Raw genomic sequence first — 23,703 nt, forward strand, 5'->3', positions numbered from 1 at the left:
CATTGTACAAAGTTTCAAGTTTATCAGATAATCCATACAGGAGGAGAAGCATTTTAATGCACAATTTAAGACTTTGTGACAGACAGACTTACAGATATGGACAGAAAGTACAAAAACCATATAATTATATGAAATGATTTTGCATGTAAAAAGTACATGAAGTGCACAATTATGATTTAAATGTAATTATCATTTTTATTAGGAATTTAGATGTCTCCTCTTTTTGCAAACAATTACACATCTATATATGAAGATGACATATATAGTGAGCATATAAAACACTACTACCAAAAATGTAAACAAATATGTGCAATGCGAGTTTGAAAAATATGTATGTCTTAAAAAGTGATTGACTAGATATCAGGAAGCAAGCAAGCTCACTCCATGTTACTGTGCTACAACTAACTGAAATTCACTACATTATCCAAAATCCACCCAAAAAGAACCAAAACCTACCAACACTAAATACCAATATATATCCATGTGAGGTCAAGGTTTCAGGAGTGAAACAATGTGTTTTTTTAACTTTAAATCATTATGTTTTACTTTTGTAGGATATTCATAATGTTGAAATTGATTTAAAGCAATCAATTTTCAATTGGAGATACAAGGTACATGTATGCACATAAATGTACCACCCTGAATCTCATATCATACCTTATTATAGCTGGCAAAATTATGAAATGAAATTTAATGTCACCACAGAATTTATAATTTTCATTTCTTTCTCTCAATTCACATGGAAACCTCCTTTTTTAGAGTCTTATTTTCTTCTACTTGAATGTTCTAAATTGAAACCTAAGGAATAATAATCTTGGAAGAAAAATCTACATGAAAATATTTTCTACTTTGAGAAACAAAATGACAAACATAACTGTTTTAAATGTAAGTCAGAAATAAAAAAAATAATTCAATTCAATGCACTTACATATGTAATTGAAAGAAAATTCCTTTGAGTACATGATTTTAGAATGAAAATAAGATTGATTAATATTCAAAAAAGTATTTCAATTTCTTCAAAACTTCGATCTTCAGATGATTTTCCATCCATTGACACCCCAAATGTATGATCACACACATTTAGCAGGAACATATATTCCTCATATCTCCTTCACATAACACTTGACTACTTTTGAAATGCAATTTAAGTCTTTTTAGAAATTAACAAAGATGAGTGTACAGATTCATACCCTAGCTGTTGATGATTGCTAAAACTGATCACTACTCAAAACTCTGAAACAAATCTTTATGGATTTTTTTTGTATTTCACACACACACGCACACATACACGTACATGCATACACACATCAAAAATATCAACAAGACACTGACCTTACCAGTCACCTGAGTTATTTAGTTAAAAGTATTACTAACCTCAATATGAATGAAATCTATATAATACAGTAACTTTTCTTGCTCTAGGCATGCATTTATATGCTAAATTCTAATATTCAGTAGAAGTATAATATAAGGTGTAATTCATTCCCCCAAAAGCGTCTATACTGATGAAACATTTTACAATTATAAACTTGATATACACTTTTAACACTATTTGGATCTGACCTTGAATCAGAACCCTGGAGTTGCAAGCGTCACAATTTTTGTACATCTCTTTCTGTTTTTCTTGACAATGCATCCATCATTTATAATATTCTAGTGTCAACAAAATTAAAGAAGGATTCTTTTAAATCATAAAGACATGTGATTACTATGACCATTTTGGTTCCATCTATTTTAAAGCTAGTATCAAAACCTTTAGATTCTAACATGTATATATAAACTGTGTTTTTAATTATCAAATACCAAAAAAGAAAAACCCAAAAAAACCAACCAACTTTTAGCTATTGATCTTAATCATAGTGTTTTATTTTGATAATTTAATTTACAGATACATCTATAAGTTGTCATAATGTCATTTAATTCTATTTTATTGTTGCATTCCTCTTCTTGCCCTTGTAAAGCACAATCTGATTAAAATAAGATCTTTGATCCGCTCCGTTATTGTTATAAATAAGATCTTTGATCCGCTCCATAACAATAACGGAGCGGATCAAAGATCTTATTGAAACGACATAACAATAACGGAGCGGATCAAAGATCTTATTTTAATCAGATTGTGTAAAGCACCTTAGAGTAATAAACTGTTTTATATAAGGCTGCATGTATATAAATTTTATTATTATTATCACTGATCGAGGTCATGAAATTTACAATTACCTGTTCCTTCTTCACCTAAAAGCATCAATAGCATTAAGGAAGATGTTATCTAAATTTAAATGTTTTACACATAAACACTATATATCAAGTTTGGTTCCTCCTGGAGTCAGAATTCATGATATTTACAAGCTTGATGTTTTGTTTACTCTCACAACAGAAGCTGACCACTAGCAATAGGTCACATGAGAGAATCAATTGACCTAAAAATCTATTAACTAACATGATTGAAATGTTTTAATCTTTATATCCATGATAAGATATTCTTTATATATTTTATATTGAATTCAATTTGGTACTTTGACCTCTTTATTTTCAAAATAATTGAAATTATGTCTATATACACACATGTGAGAGTTGGACTCCATGTGTCCAATGAAGAAATTATGAATAATGGAATGACAAATTAATGATTGTCTAATGCTTACAGGGATGGATCCAGGAATTTTTGAGAGAGGGGAAATTTACCATTAATTTTGGTTATCAAGGGAGGGGGTCCACCCTCAAAATGTGTTATTTTTACTTTATTTTAGCAAAATTTCCTGAACCAGCACCCCCCCTCTGGATCCACCACTGGGTTATCATTTACTCCTTCATTCTTGATTACAAACCTAAGGACACTAAATTGTAATTTCACATTTTTTTTTAATTTGACAATATTTCATTATCACACAACAGCAAAATTATGAAAGCATATACATGTACGTACAATAATAGCAAATTGATTGTTCGGACATATCATTTGATATACATATATATTCATAAGAAAATTTGAACTATCATGCATATTATAGATTATCAGTCATCAAGTTTTTTGTTGTGTTTTTTTTTTTTTTTCAAAGTAATTTCACATTTTGAATCTTGCTTATTAATTGATATGTTGATATGGAATCAAATGACATGCATGCACGCAGAAGCTATGTGAAAAATGTCAGATCTTGTGTAGCAATTTGTAAACCCAATGATTACAAAGCCTATTAGTATTCTATATCAGTAAAAGAAAATCCTATTTTAATTCATATTTTGCAATAGCTATGATAAAAGGAATAAGCATTTAATAATAATTATCAAAATCTATAGTTTAAAATTGAAAAACAATCTCATAAAAAATATAACATATATTTTACACATGGATTTTTGTAAACTTTACAAAAGGAACAGATTTCCCCCCTGAATTTATATAAAAATCAGTATTATGTCCTGTGACATTTTGTTATTATGCTTTAATAAACTTCTAATATTGACTTTGTCCTTGCATGGTCATTTTGTTCATTTTTTTTTATATCTGTACCCAGGTTTTGTCTTGTGACTTTTACCCCAACTAATCCCTTTGTGTATAATACACATGGGATGTTCTTTACAGCTCAGCAAGCCCCTGGCTTTGTTTCTCATTGTTCCTTATCTACAATTACTGGGTGAATGACTTTGTGAGGTTGTAATTTGCCATCTAATACTTTTATAAGCATTTCATATCATGATCAACATATCATGCTATTTCAGTCAATATTATAAATAATTCATTTGATACATAATATGTAATATTGTAGGCTTATATGGTGATATTTGGAAAATAATGGCAAAGCAATTCTCAGCATGAACATTGAAAATTATGTTGCAATATACATCACCCAATACAAATGCAAAGGATACATTTTAATTTTTACGTTTAAATTCATATGAAATATTGTGAAATTCATAATCATGTGAATGCATAGCTGCAGAACTGTAGCTCTCTGAGAAAATATTAATTGGTACAGATCTGTCCCAATATTTTCTCAGAGAGCTACAATTTTGCAGTTAGTGAATGTGGTTAACTTATACTACCATTAAGATATGTAATCTCTTTCTAATATTTGTTTAATTTGTACCTTTTTCATATTATACAACAAAGTATAATTTAATGCACATTAATACTCGGATTATAATAATTTTTTTTAATTATTTTTTTTTAGGCTTAATTTTTTAAAATTTATTTGTACAAATAGAAATTAAGTGCATCATAATATATACTTTTAAAGGTAAGATGTACAATTGATATATAATCACTCATACCAACCATTCATACTCCACTCAAACATTTCAAAACTATGGATTATAAATTTTGATTAGTGCAAAATTTGTTAATTTCTATAAGGTCATCTCAAATCTTTTAAAATCATTTTAGTGACTTTTTGGGGGAAAACACCTGAAACACTTTTAAAGCCAATTTAAATGGTCCAGGTCAAGCATATTTTGCTTTTAGGCCAAATCTTTGTAAGATCATTTGTGCACTTTGACAATTACTTCTAAATATTCGGGCTAGTATAATGAAGAAGTATGGATGTTTCAATTTTCATTAACATTTAATACCAAAACCATATCTCCTTTGCTTGACCAAAAAAGCCCCCCCCCCCCCCTCCACACCCACACACACACACACAGTGAGGTCTAGATCCGCCACTGCTTAATCTGTGATTTTGGGGCGAAGTTGGATCAATTTCATTTTATGAACAGGTCCAGTGGTACGATGGATTTTTCATTTTCAAGACAAATTAATAGAAATATAAATTGTTAGCCAGTAAAAAGAAGTAATGATTTAAATCAGATACTTGGAACAGTGTTGATGTTAACAGGGACCTATATACTAGTTAGTATATAGGTCCCTGATGTTAACTTATGAAATTCTTATATTGTATACAAGATATTATCCAACTAACAGATAGACTTTTGCAATTATATCTTATGCATTATGAACTGTAGCTAAACAATATCACTATTAAAATCTTATGTCCATTTCCATGTAGTTGGGAATCAATTAAGCTTTCCTGGTTCCGATTTTGATTTAATTTTTATTTTGTGAACATAAATCAATATTAATCACAGGAACCGGTAATTTTGTCTGTAATGATAATAATGAGTCTATACGATACCACCCCCCCCCCCCCCCCCCCCCCCCCCCCCCCCGTGTTTTTATTAGAAGGTGGTATTGAATACACCCGTAAATATCATTACAGACAAAATGGTAATATATTTACAAGTGCACTTTACGTATTGTTCTCCACGGGCAAGGGCACAGGCACCGGAAGTATGGATACATGTATTTAGAGATTGGCCTTCTACTGGTATATAATAAAATGAATTTTATTATACCGGTAGAAGGCCAATCTCTATACCGGTAGAAGGCCAATCTCTAAAGCTTACAAAAAAGCGTGAAACGATTACATAAATCGAAAGAGGGATGAAATAGACTACGAATTCATACATTTCAGAGAAATTATTCCCACCAAAAAAAAAAATATGAAAAAAGGTGGGGGGGGGGGGGTAGTAATATCCATATTTAAGGTACCTGTGGGCAAGGGCGTATCCAGGAATTGTTTAAAGGATGAACGGATTGCGACCCAAGTTTGTGCCTATTCCGCCCCGGCTCCAAAGATGGGTGAATATCGCAAACTGGTAAAATGACCAGTTTTGTTTAAAACTATGGAAGTAAAGTGGAGCGACTACAACCCTCTCGATCCGCCACTGATGAACAAGAACTACATTACGGGGATTAGGAAGCACAGGGTTCATTCAGAATAATTGTAATCTTTAAGGAAATCTTCGTGGAGCACATTATCGCAAATAGTTGCTGAAATTGAACCTTACCATAATTCCGCCGGCGAGGATTGCAGCTATTTTCACTTTCACATCGCAGGAGGTGCGTTTGATGAGCTAAGGTAGCAGGGGACAGTTTCGGACTATAGGCCCGGTCAACTTTTTCAAAAAATGGAATTACCCTGTATTTGAAGTGATATTACATGTGTAAAAATGTATACAATAATTTTAGGATGCATGTCAAATGTAGCTGAGTGCTTAGTAAAAATGTTGATTTACAACATGTAGGTGTCACCATGATTCCTAGCATATAGACGGGTGCAAATACGAAACTAAGACACGTGGTCAGTTGCTGAAGAAATTCCGGTGAAAACATGCAGGGTCTAGCAAAAGGTCTGTAGCTGTGAGGGAAGGTGGATGGCCCCATATGAGAGGTAGATTTTTGAGAAGGGCAGATAGGGTTCTTGATTGTGCACAGTGTCTAAATCCCCATGTTTGGTACTGTGATGGTGTGGGGGTGGTGCGGATTAGCCCAAATGAGGGAAAATCAAAGCAAAAAAGGGGAACCTGCTCAGAGCATGTTTTGTGCACCAGCACCAGTATTTATAGATTACATGTAATTTAGGGTCATAATTTATTAACTACACTAATATGAAATACAAGTATTGACATAAAAGGGAAATATGATTTTTCATTAGTCTGTCATAATCTGACTTTGGTGTATACCCCCTATCCACATGTTTCAAAACCAAGGAAACTGTCCCCTGCCACCTAATCAACTTATGCAGACAGTATCTCCTCATATCTACATGTACAGGGGCGGATCCAGGAATTGTGGTTACGGGGCGCCCTGGTTGGGGCCCAGGGGGCGAAGCCCCCGGAAACTCCTGGGTTTTACAAATTTTATGGGGCTTGAAATATTTCTCCTATTTAGTCATTTGTACTACATGTATTTTCTATCATTTTAATAAGGTGAAATTAATAGAATAAGGGTGGGGTTTTTTGGAAAATATTAAGTTCTCCCAATAAAGTAATTAAAAAAATTAAAAGATTTTGTCATTTATTTCTCCGCCTGCGCTCCCTCTAAATCCGCCACTGATGTATATTGCAATAATCTACCAGAATATACTGACACCTTATAGGTGATACTTCATTAGTACAAATGAACACCACCACCACCATCCCCCCAAAGGGAGGGGGTGAGACTAACAACGAAAGGGGAAAAACACATTCCGCAAATTATAATATACATGTAACAGGCTGTCTTTGCATTTAGTCCGACTGTTTTCAGTTATCTTTTTAAAAATTCTATATATTGATTGCAACACAAACATCCTATTATAATTACATGGCGATGATAAAGTCTCAGTAAGTTTCCACAAAGCTGAAAATTGGTATACACCATATTGTACAAACTGATACAGAACTAAAATATTGCGGAAACTTATCAAAACTTTGCGGTAGACTATCAGTATAGCAATGTAAATACTAAAACAGAACAGTTTCTGCAAACCGAAATTTGCGCAAACTTGATCAGCTTTCAGCAAATTTTCGTTGCGGAAACTACTTGAAAACAACGTAGATATATCAAGTTTCAGCAGGACACACCAAGTTTTTGCAGGGAGAAAGCTTTCAAGATGAAAAATGAGTGCGGAAACTTGACGAAAACCACTTGTACACCTAAGTCTATGTAGTGAAATTTGTATTTTTCATCCATTTGTAAATTCCATGTTTTTAATGAAAAGAACTTATAATAATTAACATTAGTAAATACTATGTAATATTGCAGGTAAATTTTGTAGGGTATATAAGCGAGTGGGGGGGGGATTCAGACCAGCTTTTAGTGTTAGGAATGGCATGCTTTAGTCCCAGTTTGTGTTACTCTGAAGTGAAGTCCCAATTGGTTATTAAAATGCACGTACATAGATCTATACATTTCCATACACCTATATTCAGTGCAACCCCCCCCCCCCCCCACCTAAAATTTTCAAATTTAAGGTAAATCGCGGTATCATGTTTAGAAAAATGTACAAAACGATAAAAGAAGCAATAATTTCTTCCACTCCCGGAGAAATAATTGACAAAACCTTTTGATTTCTTGCATTACTTTATTGGGAGAACTTAATTTTGTTCTAAAACCCATAAAATTTGAGTCATTTTATTAATTTCACAAATGACTAAATAGGAGACATATTTCAAGACCTGTAAAATCCCGGAGCTTCCAGGGGCTTCGCCCCCCTGAACTCCACCAGCGCTTTGCTCTGGATCCACTGTGGGCCTCAAGGCGGCCCCCAGACCCCCTGTCTCATAAAGTGGCGTCCCCTCCCTGTAACCGCATTTCCTGGACCCGCCCCTGATATTACGAAGTTCATACAGCCCGAATCATCGAAGCTTAGACTGGGTATTTTGAATTGAAGATTTTAAGATTTCCAAAACGCAGTTTGACAAATAAAAACGGGTGTGTAATGCTCTAGTATGAAATTATAATGGAAAAGAAGAATCTACACGCGTGCACATGCGCATGCCTTTCTGCTGTCTGACTGGCTCTATCCTTCAGACTCTCGCGTTATAATCTAGGGGATAATTGAATTATCTCTCAAGATCCATGCAAATGGCCACATTCAAGTAATAGACAATTGTGTAGTATTACATGAATTTACATTTGTTGATTTTAAAGCAAGATAACCATGAATTATGTATTGTATTCAGAGGCGGGTGCAATATTTCAGTTTGGGGCCCGGAGAAATTGCTGGGTGGGTGGGTGGGTCTAAAGACCGCCTTTAGACCTCAGTAAGTCCAGGACAAAGTCCTGGGTGGTTCCAGGGGACAAAGCCTATGAAAGCTCCTGCTTTTTTCTCTCTTCTTTTTATTGCAAAAACTAGCACCAGAACTCTCTAAAGTATTTTGATTGCATATCTCTATTCTTAAAAGCTGTATATTTGGCATGCGCATATTTAATATACATTAATGAAAAAAAAAGTCTAAAACTATATCGCATTAAAAGTGTACAAATTAAGTTTACTTAGTTCATTCCCAACATTGGGTGCATGATCTTTAGTTCCTTAGAATGTATTAAGTACTAGAGACACACGTTACATGGATATGAAAACAGACTCAGTTTTGATTGATAGGATATTGTTTAAGTTTCCTCTCGAGAATTTTTCACTCATATGAAGACGTCACCATTGCCGGTGAAGGGCTGAAAACATAGGCCTATGCTCGGTGCTTACGGCCTTTGAGCAGGGAGGGAATTTATCGTGCCACAGAAGTTGAGACAGTGGGCCTCGGTTTTTGCGTTCTCATCCGAAGGACTGTCCCATTGGGTCGTCTCTTACGACAGGCAAGGAGTACTGAGGACCTATTCTACCCGGTGTTGTAAAGCATAAGATTTTCCCCCGCATAGACTTTCCCTCCGGAAAAACGGGCCCGGGATAGACATTCTCCCCGGAAAGATAGACCTGGAATAGAATTTCCCCTTACGAAGAATTAACCCGGGTCCAACCCAACCCCCCTTGGAAAAACCGTCCCGGTATAGAAATTCCCCCTAAATGACAGTACACCCCCATTCTTACATTTTAGCTATGTATCTGCTTCCATTTCTATTACTAGAATTCTCTTGCTTATTTAGACCCAGTAATTCTTCTGATTATTTTTGTGTGTGTGTATCGTGAACAATCATCATCTTATGATTTTTTATAAAAAGGAAATTGCTCAAATCATGTAATGGTATATCAAAATTCATTCAGACATCTTAAGTCTTTATCGTTATTTACTAGTATCTAACATTTGAATTAGTAAAGTTGGGAAGAACTTAAATGATTTTTTTAATTTAAATAAACGAGAAAATTTAATTACTTTTATTTATACAGTTTATCTATTTTACTTTTCAAATATTTTAATTATACATCTTATAGTCGATTTTTTACGAAAAATCCTACTTATATTGACCATCGTTAAAGTCTTTTGGTAAGCATATTGTATTTACAATATGCACTTCAATGTTTTCAGCGTGTAAATCCAACTTCATCATGTCAATAACAAGAAATATTCGTTTGTTTTATGAATATCGTAATATTAATGAGCGCATATCTATTTCCTTAAACTATTATAACAAATGAAATCCGGAAATAGGGGGGGGGGGGGGTTCTATATATACCAGGGCGATTTTTCCGCCAAAGGGGAGACTCTATACTGACTTTGTACATAGGGGGAAATTATATGCTGGGGCGCAATTCCGGGCCCGTTTTTCCGGGGGGGGGGGGGGTGTCTATGATACAACACCGGATCCCCACGGGATAAAACATATCTGATATACATATTACATGTAAAAGCCCTACATTAACTGGATACTGGATATTGGACTACAGGGGCTTTGCAATTGAGGACTAACCAAATCACGGTTAGGATGGTTCGGGAGGGGTTGTCCCCCTCCCTTACGGGAGAAAATATTGAAGCAGAGCAATTTCAAGCACATTAAATTCTTATCTTTGAAATGATGGGGGGGGGGGGGGGGGGGTGCGATCTCCACACCCCATAATTCCGCAAGTGAGACTGTTAGTTAACTCTATGATAAAATTTAGAAGATATAAAACAGAAAGAATTTTGATACAAGTAAAAAGTTTCATATATTTTTGGAAAATTATCTAGATGTGCAATATTTAGGATTAAGCTCAATAAAAATCCGAAGTATGTAACATTTGATAAGGTTAATTTTCGCATGGGGCGCCTCTATGCCGGCTTGATTAGATCGCGTCGTATACGTACATTTAATGACAGAGTGAAATTTTCAGTGTTTTTATTGAGGAAAATATGTGGTTGTCATAGACAAAAAACTCCGCACTTTTATCGTCTCCAGAGTTAAATGTCGCACTTTTAAAGGTATTTTGTTGATTAGGAATATGCATTGATTGATCACTATTTTACGATCAAGTGTTGCATCTATATATTTTGGAAAATGAACTATACGTGATGGCTGGTCGAGGGGTTGGGGAAAGGGTGGGTGCTTTGATCAGTCCGCTACTAAAGTTTTCCTAGTAATGAAGACAGTATTAGTTCTTCATTGTAAAATCTATTTCCAATATCAACCATAACTATTTCAACTCCAGTAAAGCTTCCACCAAAAATTACAACAAACAACAAATCATCGATACATAAATGTTCGAGATTATGCCTCTAGGTAGTGTCAAAAATAACAACGAAATCTTATTTGGAAGCGGAGGACCATAATGATAACATAGATAACAAAAAACCCATATATACTAGACTAGATAGGTTAGGGTCAATGGCTTATGATCTCGTGTCTGACGAAGCGTAACGTGTAGAATTTAATAGGGTAGTTTGTTATAGGGAATACAAAATGACTGACTAGTGGGACCACTATTTTTTATTTATTTAAGTAGTGTCAAGAACATCGAAATCTTCCGTTGGAAACGGAAGACCTTAATGATATCTTATTCAGGTTTCCATTTGGGAGCAGAAGACCTTAATTACAAGACTTGTTCGGTTAGGGTCAATGTGTTATGTTGTCGTGTCCGACGAAGCGTAACGACTAGGATTTAAAAGGATAGTTTGTTAATTGGGAATACACAATGACTGACCAGTTGGGCCACTATATTTTTTTTATATCCGAACTAAACATCGTGTGATTATTTCCTGTACATATATGAAGTATTGAAATTGTACATTGTTTTGAATATCAGGGACTAAGTAGAGTGATTGATCAGTATTTTCCGTTCAAGTGCCATTTCTATCTGGTCAAAACGAGCCTTTTGTCAATTTTGGACCATAAATCCTGCAGGAGGAGGGGTGGCTTCTGCTCCTCCGCCGCTAAAGTTTTTTTTTTTTTTTAAATTTCAAAATATTCAAAAATAAACACCGCACGATTATCTTTTCTAAATATTTAAATTATTCAAAATGTTAACGTTGTCTATTTCAACTTTCAATATAGTTAGGAAGCTAAGTGAATAACGCTGAATATTACCGCAGATATCCATTGACTTCATTTACCTCAATAGATCAACACAATTATATTTATACGTTTACTTAAAAAAAGTGGCGGATCCAGGGGGTTAAATTGCAATATGAATACTTTACTTTTGAAGAAGAAAAAAAATAGAAAACCCAAACAAATAGAAACTCCAAATAAACAATGAAACATACTAGTAAAGATCACAGGAATTTATCACGTACAAAATCAGTATCTAGATAGTATTAGTGGGTTAGTGTCTGACGAAGCGTAACGGTCAGGACTCAATGGTGAAGTTTGTTAATTGGAATTACACAATGACTGACCAGTGCTTTACGTTCAAGGGTAAAAATGGGCCACTTGTCAATTCTAGAAATTGAATTGTGCGAGGGAGAGGGGGATGTTCGCTCTCGGTCATCCACCACTAAAGTTAATAAACATCATATGATGAATTCCTTAACATGTATATATGTAAAGTATTCAAAATGTTAACATTATATCTACTTGTATTTTAACTTCCAATAATCAATGTTACAATGATAGATGAGTACCGCTGTTATAGGCATCACCAAAATTATTTAGGTAGTGGCGGATCCAGAGGGGTAAGAAGTAGGCATAAAATCGTGATAACAGTACTTTGCTTTTGGAATAATGATAAATAAACCCTGACAAGACAATCCTGATATATATATATATATAAATGTCCGTGATCATAGAAATGTATCACATAAAAAATCGATGACTAAGTGGAATAACAATTAATTGTCAATGATACCAGGTTTTCATTGCGAAGCAGACCTTAATTACAATAAACAAGTACATCCATACATACAAGATGTTGTCATGTCTGACGAACCGTAACGAGTATGATTTAAAAGGGTAGTTTGTTAATTGGGAATACACAATGACTGACCAGTGTCCCCACTACATTTTTTTTTTAATTTCCGAACTAAACATCGTGTGACTGTTTATACCATACAGATATGATATATTCAAATTGTACATTGTAGAATACCAGGGACTAAGTAGAGTTACAATGGGAGTAGTTTTTTTAATTGGAAGTACACAATGACTGACCAATATTTTCCGTTTGAAAGTGCCATTTCTATCTGGTCAAAACGAGCCTTTTGTCAATTTTGGACTATAAATCCTGCAGGAAGAGGGATGGCTTCCGCTCCTCCGCCTCTAAAGTTGTTTTTCTAATTTCAAAATATTAAAAAATAATCCTCGTATGATTATGTATCCTAGATATTTAAAGTATTCGAAATGTTAACGTTGTTTATTTCAACTTTCAATATAGTTAGGAAGCTAATATTAAGTGAATAACGCTAAATATTACCGCAGATATCCATTGACTTCATTTACCTAATTAGTAGATCAACACCATACGTCTACCTAATAACTGGCGGTTCCAGGGGGGTTAAACTGCAATATCAATACTTTGCTCTTGAAGAAGAAGAAGAAGGGGGAAAAACCAAACAAATAAAAACTCTAAATAAGCAATGAAACATACGAGTAAAGATCATTAGAATTTATCACGTACAAAATCAACTCACGACTAAGTAGTGTCAGTGGCAACATTAACGGTCTGTATTCAATGATGAAGTTTGTTTATTAGAAATACACAATGACTGACCAGTGTTTTACATTCAAGGGTAATGTCTATCTGGTCAAAATGGGCCGCTTGTCAATATTAGAAATTGAATTGTGCGAAGTAGGGGTGGGGTGTCGTTCTCGGTTATCCACCACTAAAGTTAATAAACATCATAACATCATATGATGAAGGCATGCCTTTATATATATATATATATATATATATATATATATATATATAGTATTCAAAATGTTTATATTATATCTACATTTATTTTAACTTTCAATAAGTTAGAATGATAGGTGAGTACATGTACCGCTATGTTATAGGCATCACCAGAATTAATTTAGCTAGTGGCGGATCCAGGGGGTTATTATAAGAAGTAGGTATAAAATCGTTGTAACGGTACATGTACTTTGCTTTTTGAACACTGATAAATAAATCAGATAATCCTGATATATAAATGTCCGAAATCACAGAAATGTATCACAATACAAAATCGTTGACTAAGTAGTGCCAATGGATTGATTTAAGGTTTCATGTCCAACGAAGCGTAACGATTATGATTTACGAGGGTAGATTGTTAATTAATTGGGAGTACACAATGACTGAACAGTGCTTTACATTCAATAGTCGTGTATATCTGGTCATTAAGTGGCTGGGGAAATAATTAGTACTATGCGTGAGGGATGGGAATGGGACGGGGGATCCGACCATTCGCCACTGAAGTTATAATTTGAAAAATAAACATCGTATAGTTAAATTCTTTTGCGTATACAAGGTATTCAAAATATTAACGTCATCTATTTTATCATCCAATGAAATTAAAATGATAAGACTGTTGTAACCACACAACTTGTGTAACTAATTAGTGGCGGATCTCGGGGTTAATACATTTGTAAGTAGACTTAAAAATTTGCGATAACATTGCTTTGCTTTATGAGTAAAATAGTCTACAATATTCATAAAACATTGATACACAAATGTCGAAAACCATAGAAGTTTATCACTATAAAATCGCTCGAGATGTTTAGAACACTTAGAGCCGAACTTCCCTAGAGTCGAGACGTCTGTTAACCGTTTATTCGGACATGCCTTTCAAAGTCTTTTCGACGCTTAAGGTAATGATAGCAATCGGAGAAAGTACTTTGACTTGAGAATGAATACGATTGTAGAAGGGAGGGAAAGATGGACCGAAGCATGCATTTTGTAAAACGATTCTTGTGTTGTTAAATAATCGAGAATCTTATTTGAGATGTCTGATTCGGTTAACTAAACAACTTAGCATCACCTAGCAGAGTTCATCTTTCACCGTAAGCACTTAACACTAATTTTAGAACATGTAAACAAGTTGTAAGCTAGGCCTATTCCGTAATTCAACAACAAATCACAGGAACTTTTAATTTAATATGTAGTAATAATACTGCTACCCTTTATAAAACCACAAGGATGGTGGGTGACGATAATTTTAAGAACTTTTTTGAAACGAAGTTTTGAGTGAAGTATCAGCCCTTGTAGGTCCCCCCCCCCCCCCCTTCCATAGCAGCTGATTAGGGGATGGTACGGTATATGGTATATACCCACACTATTATTAATACACTGACAAAATTAACGGTTCCTGTGAACATATTTTAACACCTGACGACATATGAAGGGTTGTGAATAGTGAATGTGAGCAACTGCATGTGAATGCACGGGCAATGGAAGTTGATGTAAATAGATACATGTAGTATCATGTGCATGTGTATATATTTATACATGCACATACTATATATTTACATTAACTTACAGTGCCCGTGTGTGAATGAGTATTTCATAGTGTTCTTGTCTGCTTGTTGCAATAATATAGTCCCGTCCAATTTTATATGAATATTTTTGTGCAAGGGTTATATGTATACAATTAAAATTGCATGGGGAAAAGTTTAGTAATGCAGAGCTCTAATATCCTTTATTATCTCTCATGTTTTTTTTAGACATTTATTCACAAACACATAGGCCTACACATAAGAGTTTATAATTACTATATATATTTAAAAATTAATGTCATGCCTTGGCTTTTAAGTACATTTTAAGAATCATGACAAACAACACTTTTTAAGATACAATTTTCTGTTTTATTGTTATATTCATGGAATAAAAATCCCATTCTGTGTTTTATTTGGGATATCTATTCCCATTCATGCTCAAATAGGATATTTACTGCCATTTCATGTTCATTATGGGACATTTCCTCCTATGGGACATTGTATCCCATATTAAGTTTAAATATGGGAGTTAAAATCCTATGGGAGAAATTATATTTTTTCTCCCATAGGATTTTTGGTGGGAGTGAAAATCCCCCAAGTGGGATTAAAAATCCCTCCAAAATCCCATGGGATTTTTTGATTTCAGGTGAAATATCTTAAAAACTACAATAGGTACAAGTGTAAATGTTGGTGCATGTCTTGTGAACATAAAATCCCATCTTTTTTTGTAAAGGGTTTATTTGTATCCTTAATAAAAGGGTTGGCGAAACTCCGGACTTTTGTCGTGTCCAGAGTTAAATGTCGCACTGTTTAAATCTAAAATCATTTATTGCTTCAATGAAATTGTTTTGGGTAAGACATCTTATCTCTACAAATAGGGGGTTGAGTAATTTCATATCAAATTTTAACCTAAATAAATTCACATCCTGTGGGATTGAATACACTAATCTACTTTTAAAGACATTAAAAAATAAATTTTGGGTAGATGTATTCAAGGCCTGGATCGAATTACAGAACAGTTGTACTGAGTCTAATGTTACTGCAGATTCACCTTTGTTTTACAACCCTATGATCCATATTAGCAAGAAAATGTATTTTAATAAACATTTATTCGACAATAATATCAGACACATTAATGATATTATTGAGAAGGTCGGTACTTTTTTTAGCTATGAAACTTTTATTGCTATACTTATCCAAATGTAAAAATTAACTTCTTGGAATATGCAAGTATTATTCATGCTATTAAAACTTGGATTAAGCAGTCAGGTACAGACACTAACTTTAAAAGATTACCAAATCCTTTTATTAGAAAAAACATTTACAATATACTGAAGTGTAAAAAGTCAAAGTTTTTTTTATGAATTTTTAAACAAAAACTCTTCAGTGACTGCAGGTACAATAAAATGGAGTCAGCTTTTGGATATTGATAACAGAGAATGGAAAATTTTCAATATACTACCTTTTAAAATAACTAAAAACTGTAAACTCCAATGGTTTCAATACAGAATAAATAACAGGATTTTAGCAACAAATTCGTTTCTATTCAAAATTAAAAAAGTAAATTGTAAAATGTGTACGTTTTGTCACAGAGAGGAAGAGACAATAGAACATATACTGTGGGAATGTGATTGTGTTCAAGCATTCCTAGATGAGTTTCAACTTTACATAGAGGATAAAACAAACTTTCATATAGTTTTTACCAAAAAATATTTTATTTTAGGTACTCCTGGTAAAAAGTTTTGTATGCAAAATACTCTCATCCTTTGGTTGAAATACTATATTTATACAGCAAGATGTACTGAGAAATCATTGAACATTCGTTTTGCAATATCCTACTTAAAACTCTTTTATGAAACACAAAAATTCCTATTTTACAAAAATGATGACAGCGAAAATTTTGATACCCAGTGGAACAGATGGAGCCTGATCTTTATTTAACTCTCTCTCTCTCTTTCTCTCTCCCTTTCTCTTCCTCTCTCTGTGTGTGTGTCTCACATATAAAAAAAACGTGTCTGTATTCCTACATGATCCTTGGTATGCATATATTGAACATATATTATGATATATACAGATTGTTTACAACAACAAAAAAATAAAATAAAATTCACTGACCTCGGTCTTCGGACCACTGAGTTTTCGTGAAGACTGATTTCCATAAATGTATGTCAGTTGCTATTAAAAATTCATTTTACATTGGGTAATCATGGGATGTATTTTTTCAGAGTGCAGTGCGAGTTATTTCAATGAATGTTAATCATATCCATTGGATGAAGACATAATTTGGCATTGTTGATAATTTATTGTGTACCTGATAAAAAAGCAGGATTTAAAGAAGTCTAGTGCATGCTCCAATTTTTCTTTATCCATCTTCCAACAAATACGCTTCTCATTTTCCTGAAGTACAACACCTATTTTGAAGAAGTAGAAAATATATAACATATTTCAAAATTAATTACAACTCATCCTTTGTTGTCAAACAAAGGGGTCTACAGACATTGAACAATATTTCTAATATCATGATTGATTTGACCTTTGTCTTGATTTTGTGGCCTCAAATACCATCAAGGGGCTCATGGGTTGCATTGCTCACCCGAGTCATCTTGACCCTGCTGTAGTGATTTTTAAAAGATTTGTTTCCAATCTTTATTCCCTTGAAAATTTTTAACCCTATATTGCAACCCAAATCTAGCCCAGAAAGTTGCGATATAGCCTACTTGAATTCACATATGGGGATGCCTCAAAACCAATATGACTAACATCATCTTGCTGTTATTGAGAAAACATCTTTTTTAAAGATCTTCTTTCAAGCATATATGTCCTATAAATGTAAATTATGAATCATTGAGTAACCATAAACCAGGGGTTCATTTTACTGAGGGAAAAAACTTCAAATGAACTTAGGAATGTTGGTATTATGATAGGATTTAGTGTGGCTCTGTGACACTTACACTGTCTTAAACATTTGTTTCAATCAATTTTCTGAATAGTCTAATATAAATCTCCAATTGTGTTTCACACCTACCCCTAGGGCCCAGAATTGAACACACAGAAATTTGAAAACCTGTTCATGCATGCGTATTGATCTAATCATGGTCATCTGTTATTGAGATGAATATTTTTAAAGATGTTCCATACATATACCCAAATAAAACTTAGATCAATTATTTTGCCATACCCTACTTTCTAGGACCACAATTTGAACAAACTTAAATTGTGCAATATCTGTGAGTTTAACCTGACTACTAGTAGTACCTGTCTTTTATGAAGATTCATTAAAAAAATTTCCAGTATACTTAGATCTCCTATGGTGATTGAATCTACACTATGTTAAGGAAGGTCTTTAGGTAAACATTTTAAATTTCATCTATGTGATATGAAATCAAATATGAGATCAGAGACATAGATAACATGTTACTTAGTCATGTAAATATTCCAATTTTCTTGATTATCTCCCCCTTTGAAGGGAACATGACCCTTCATTTTATTTGAACAAGCTTGAATCCCCTTTTCTCAAGGATGATTTTTGCTAGATTGACTGACAATGGCTCAGTGGTTGTAGAAAAGATTAAATTTTGAAAAGTCTACAAACAGATGGACAGACAGACAAAAGCTCACTAAAATGTTCAACTCAGGTGAGGTAAATAGGATAATATGCTCTGTGGTTTATCAGTATACCAAGTTTGTTGTCAACCAAGCAATTGGTGTGACTGACGGGTGCAAACTTAATTAATATTCCAACTCACATAAACAGGACAATATAACAACCTGAACAATACATATATTACATGTAAATATATGCATGTGTATATTTACAATGACAACGGTTTTTCATTTTCATACATGCAAAGCAGATATCATGATGTATACCTTTAATATTGCTACATGACTTTGCATGTATTCAAGTCTGACCCATTCAAGTTCTAATTCTAGGAATCACGTCCATAATCTGTTGTTTGGTTGTATGGCAAGCAAGTCATGGAATCTTCTTCGAATTTCAGTGAATAGATTCCTTGTATACTGAAATTTAAGTAAATATATTTCATTCAATGAATCTGAACTACCAACTATCAATTTGTGGTGATGGCAATGATCTTGATACCTGCAGAGGTGTCAATAATTCAATTTTCAATCAAGTTCACAAGTTACCAAATTCTGTAGACAACAAGTATAACAGACATTATGATTACAGAAAATTGTGATCAGGGAAGCTATACAGACTTTTGGTTAAAAGACCCGTGCTAAATCATTACATCCGATACATTTTTGCTGATAAGAAATATTCATTTGATTAAGAATTATGTTTGAAATTGTTCATCTTATGTAAAATTAACTAAAATAGATTCTTAAGGTCTTCATATTTGATGTGATAAAAATTAGCTAATGAAGAACACTTTAATATGTATTTTCAACTATGTGGTTTGTGATTGGATTTTAAAAAATGCACCTATACTGGTTATAAGAAAATTAAAATGATTTTGATATAGAATCAGGTGTCACAAATAGTGTTTCCTATTTTAATTATTATTCCATGGTTAAGAAAATCAAAAATCATTAATTTTGAATTTCCACTGTGATGACATCATGATTAACAACTATGTGGAATCAACATTTGTACTTTTCTCAAAAATCAGACACAAAAAGACTCATGAAAATTCATGGGACTTGTGAATTTTCATGGGATTAAGGCTGCTCATAAACCATGAGTCTGGGGCTTATCTTTAAAAAGCCCTAGTAACAACCCTGATGTGTTATGAAATTTGAACTTGCGGTATATGTGTTAGATTAGAGTTGTGAGGATCAAGATACCCCAACATATCACCATATGGCATATGTCATTGACTTGTCTAAACAATGTGTAACTGTTGACCCACCAGGTTCAGTAATCATGGGGTGGGGTGGGGTTGTTGAATCATTCATTGAAATAACATGAAAAAAGAGCAATGATTCATTAGTTTCATTTTAGCTGATGTGTTTTGATTTTAGCCTGTGGAAGAAAAAGTTACTTTCAACCACTGGTTGGCAGAGGGAAAACAGAAGTGTTTCCAAAATGGCCTACATTTTAAAGTATAATATTTTTACATAGTTTTCACACACCCCCCCCCCCCCCCCCCCCCCCCCCCCCCCACCTACTGATACTATTCATTCATTAGTCGACAGCTTAATTATGGTACAAAGCAAAATAATTATTGAAATAAAGTATGGTGAAATTAGCTTAAGTAACCAATACATATTTATGATTTATTCACACAAACTTACCTGCACCGCCACCCATACTGGCCATAGCATTTTTCCACAAGCATGTTGCTCATCCCAAATGTTAATGATATGTGCCCATATCCGGTTCGTATATCCAATACAACTGACCGAGTGATCTGGGAAAACACATGTAGTATTCCTCATCCACTCCAAAGAACTCTGATGATATGAAATAACCGAAAAATTCCAACATGTGATTGTGAAAATAGACACAGACGCAGCCGGGCCTTGCGTCATTGGTTTCTCGCAATGTGATTTGTTTAAGGAGCATAAATATCTAGCTACCGATTTCTTATAGTCATTCACATAAATTGTCTTTGAAACTTCTTCACATGGAGTATTTGTCCATAAAGAAATGTTACAAAACGGCATCGTCTGTCTTCAAACCGCCAACTCGTATGACATGTTGTCATGTTTCCCCAAACAATCGTATCTTTAACACTAAAGAGTTAGCAAATGGAGATAATAAAATCGTCAATCTGCTAGATCGTACGTAGTTTTTAAAAATCTGTAACTAATTTGTAAACATGTTTCCAAATGATGTTTGTTATTTCTTTTACTGTCCATACTATTGACTTTATGTATCTATTAATCTTTAATGACAGAGTGTCCGATAAATAATTTTTGTGACCATTTTCATTAGTGCTCTTTATAAAGAAAACAACGGGAAAATATTTTTGAAACCGAATATCCTTTCAGCCGATTAAAAATCTTAAGAAGGATTCAAAGTGATTTTTTTTATTGGATTAAGTACAAAACATGATTTTCTTCAAAATCAACAATTTTTCAAGAGATTTTAAATTTATAGCTGTGCCACTTATTTTTCATTTTGCATGATTCTTACGTGGACTGCTACTTAACATGTTCTTGTGTTTGTGTGTGTAAGGATAGAACACTAGTCTCTCACTGCTGTTTAGTAATTATACCTTACAATATCTGTATTATTATAATTAATGAGACACTGTTAATCTTAGTATACTAATTACATGTACTTATCTATTGACACAGTAGTTGTGTACTTGTGTTGGTGTGTGTAAGGATAGAACACTAGTCTCTCACTGCTGTTTAGTAATTATACCTTACAATATCTGTATTATTATAATTAATGATACACTGTTAATCTTAGTATACTAATTACATGTACTTATCTATTGACACAGTAGTTGTGTTCTTGTGTTTGTGTGTGTAAGGATAGAACACTAGTCTCTCACTGCTGTTTAGTAATTATATCTTACAATATCTGTATTATAATTAATGAGACACTGTTAATCTTAGTATACTAATTACATGTACTTATCTATTGACACAGTAGTTGTGTACTTGTGTTTGTGTGTGTAAGGATAGAACACTAGTCTCTCACTGCTGTTTAGTAATTATACCTTACAATATCTGTATTATTATAATTAATGAGACACTGTTAATCTTAGTATACTAATTACATGTACTTATCTATTGACACAGTAGTGGTGTACTTGTGTTTGTGTGTGTAAGGATAGAACACTAGTCTCTCACTGCTGTTTAGTAATTATACCTTACAATATCTGTATTATAATTAATGAGACACTGTTAATCTTAGTATACTAATTACATGTACTTATCTATTGACACAGTAGTTGTGTACTTGTGTTTGTGTGTGTAAGGATAGAAAACTAGCCTCTCACTGCTGTTTAGTAATTATACCTTACAATATCTGTTTTATTATAATTAATGAAACATGATTTATCTTAGTATACTAAGGCCAAATATTTAATCAACAGTTTCTCAGGCCCCATCACGTCTGTTGAAAATTATCCACGTGGATTTTTATAAAATCTATATTAGTTTATTTATGTAAATGAGGTAACACTTGTGTTACAGATATTTATGTAAAAGTTTCAGAAGGTTTTTATAAAATTGTAGGTATCTTTTTGATCAAATCCATTGTTTCATGCTACAGTCAACATAAAAACAAAAGATAACTCATGCCACAGCCAAGTAAAAAAAAAAAACCCAGCCTCCCTCATCAAACTTTTAATTTTTCGCCTGAGAAACTACTTATTAATTTTTTGGCACAATTACTAATTTAATTGTGTTACTAGTTTCTGATTTCTATACAATTCTTTAAACACATGTGAGTCACTGAATACAATTTGATGAAGGTAAATCAGTTATAGTGAAGTACTTAGGATTTATAGTTATAGTCAGTATTTTGTGTGTAGCCTTGAATTATTGTACATTCACAACTGAGTACTTACATGTACGTGTATACTTGTTTTCATGTGATTGACAGCTGATGGAATACTATTGTTTGTTAATTATATCCTTAATTTTTGTGTGTTATTTTTTATGTGTATATATGATAGATAAACATGATTTACAGTGACAATCTTTCATTATTACTGAGTACTTACTTAGATTTATAGTATTGTAGCAGTGACCCCAAACATCCTCCATTACAGATCTTCAGATTCAAGGTCACAGTCTTCTGTTTTCCACCAACAAGGTCACAACACTCCACAGTCCTACAAAATCAACACAGACAAAGTGTATTTATGTCAAACTGTATTGTCAAGAATTGTCTGTATTTCAGAACTTTTAAAATTATTTTCAAAAAGTTCAGTCTATTAGTGTCGTATGTTTACATATTTATATATGTGACCTTGATCTTGGAGTCTGACCTATTTTTTAGATAACATATGCAAGGTTATATCTACAGAACTATTCAATGTGGGGCTTTAACATTTTGAACAGATATAGATTCCTAAGGAAAGACTCTTTGTTTGATATAGTGATGTTTGACCTTGTGGCCTTGACCCTAAAAATTCACACAATTTGTTAACTATTGATTGAAACTAAAACTTGCTCATAACTTTTGAATGTTGAATCATCTTTATTTGCTACCAGAGTTTTTCAGCTTGTAACCTTGACCTTCATCTTGACCTACTAGTAAGAAAAGTTAAAGACAATATATACTGTTTTAGGTTTTCATACTTTGTTTATGTACTTCTTATGGCAAGGCCTTCCATTTCATACCATGATCTTTGACCTTGTATCATGGTTATGTAGTGCCCTTTTGGGCTCTATTGGGGTCACAATATGAATTTATACTTTTTATAGGAACAAGGTTACTATGTGTAGCCATGTCCACCACCATCGACAAAATTGATGCACAAAAGTCCCATAACTCCTGTAAAATTTATAAAATCAAAATTGCTGTGGAATACAATCAACTACATATGGTGAATATCAATCCTACAAAATTTGAACAAAATCTGTCGAGTGGTTTCTGAGGAGTTGCATCGACAATTTGTTCCTTTAGTGAAGCGCGTACAGATTCAACAAAGTGCCATGAAATTTGTTGAATCAAAATGGCG

At 33.4% G+C, this 23,703-nt stretch overlaps 1 long non-coding RNA gene across 1 annotated transcript in view; it reads right to left on the bottom strand.

Annotated features, from left to right (window-relative positions):
- The window catches only part of LOC125673735 (uncharacterized), a 29,599-nt gene extending 8,297 nt beyond the window's left edge, over positions 1–21,302 (bottom strand). The window contains exons 1-3 of the long non-coding RNA XR_008801407.1: positions 20,351–21,302; positions 18,962–19,111; positions 17,403–17,502 (exon numbers count right to left, since the gene is read on the bottom strand). This is a non-coding gene — a long non-coding RNA (uncharacterized LOC125673735). The remainder of the gene's footprint in view (positions 1–17,402; positions 17,503–18,961; positions 19,112–20,350) is intronic.
- Positions 21,303–23,703: the final 2,401 nt, after the last annotated feature.

Source organism: Ostrea edulis, chromosome 3 (assembly GCF_947568905.1).
Source record: "Ostrea edulis chromosome 3, xbOstEdul1.1, whole genome shotgun sequence".
NCBI lineage: Eukaryota > Metazoa > Mollusca > Bivalvia > Ostreida > Ostreidae > Ostrea > Ostrea edulis.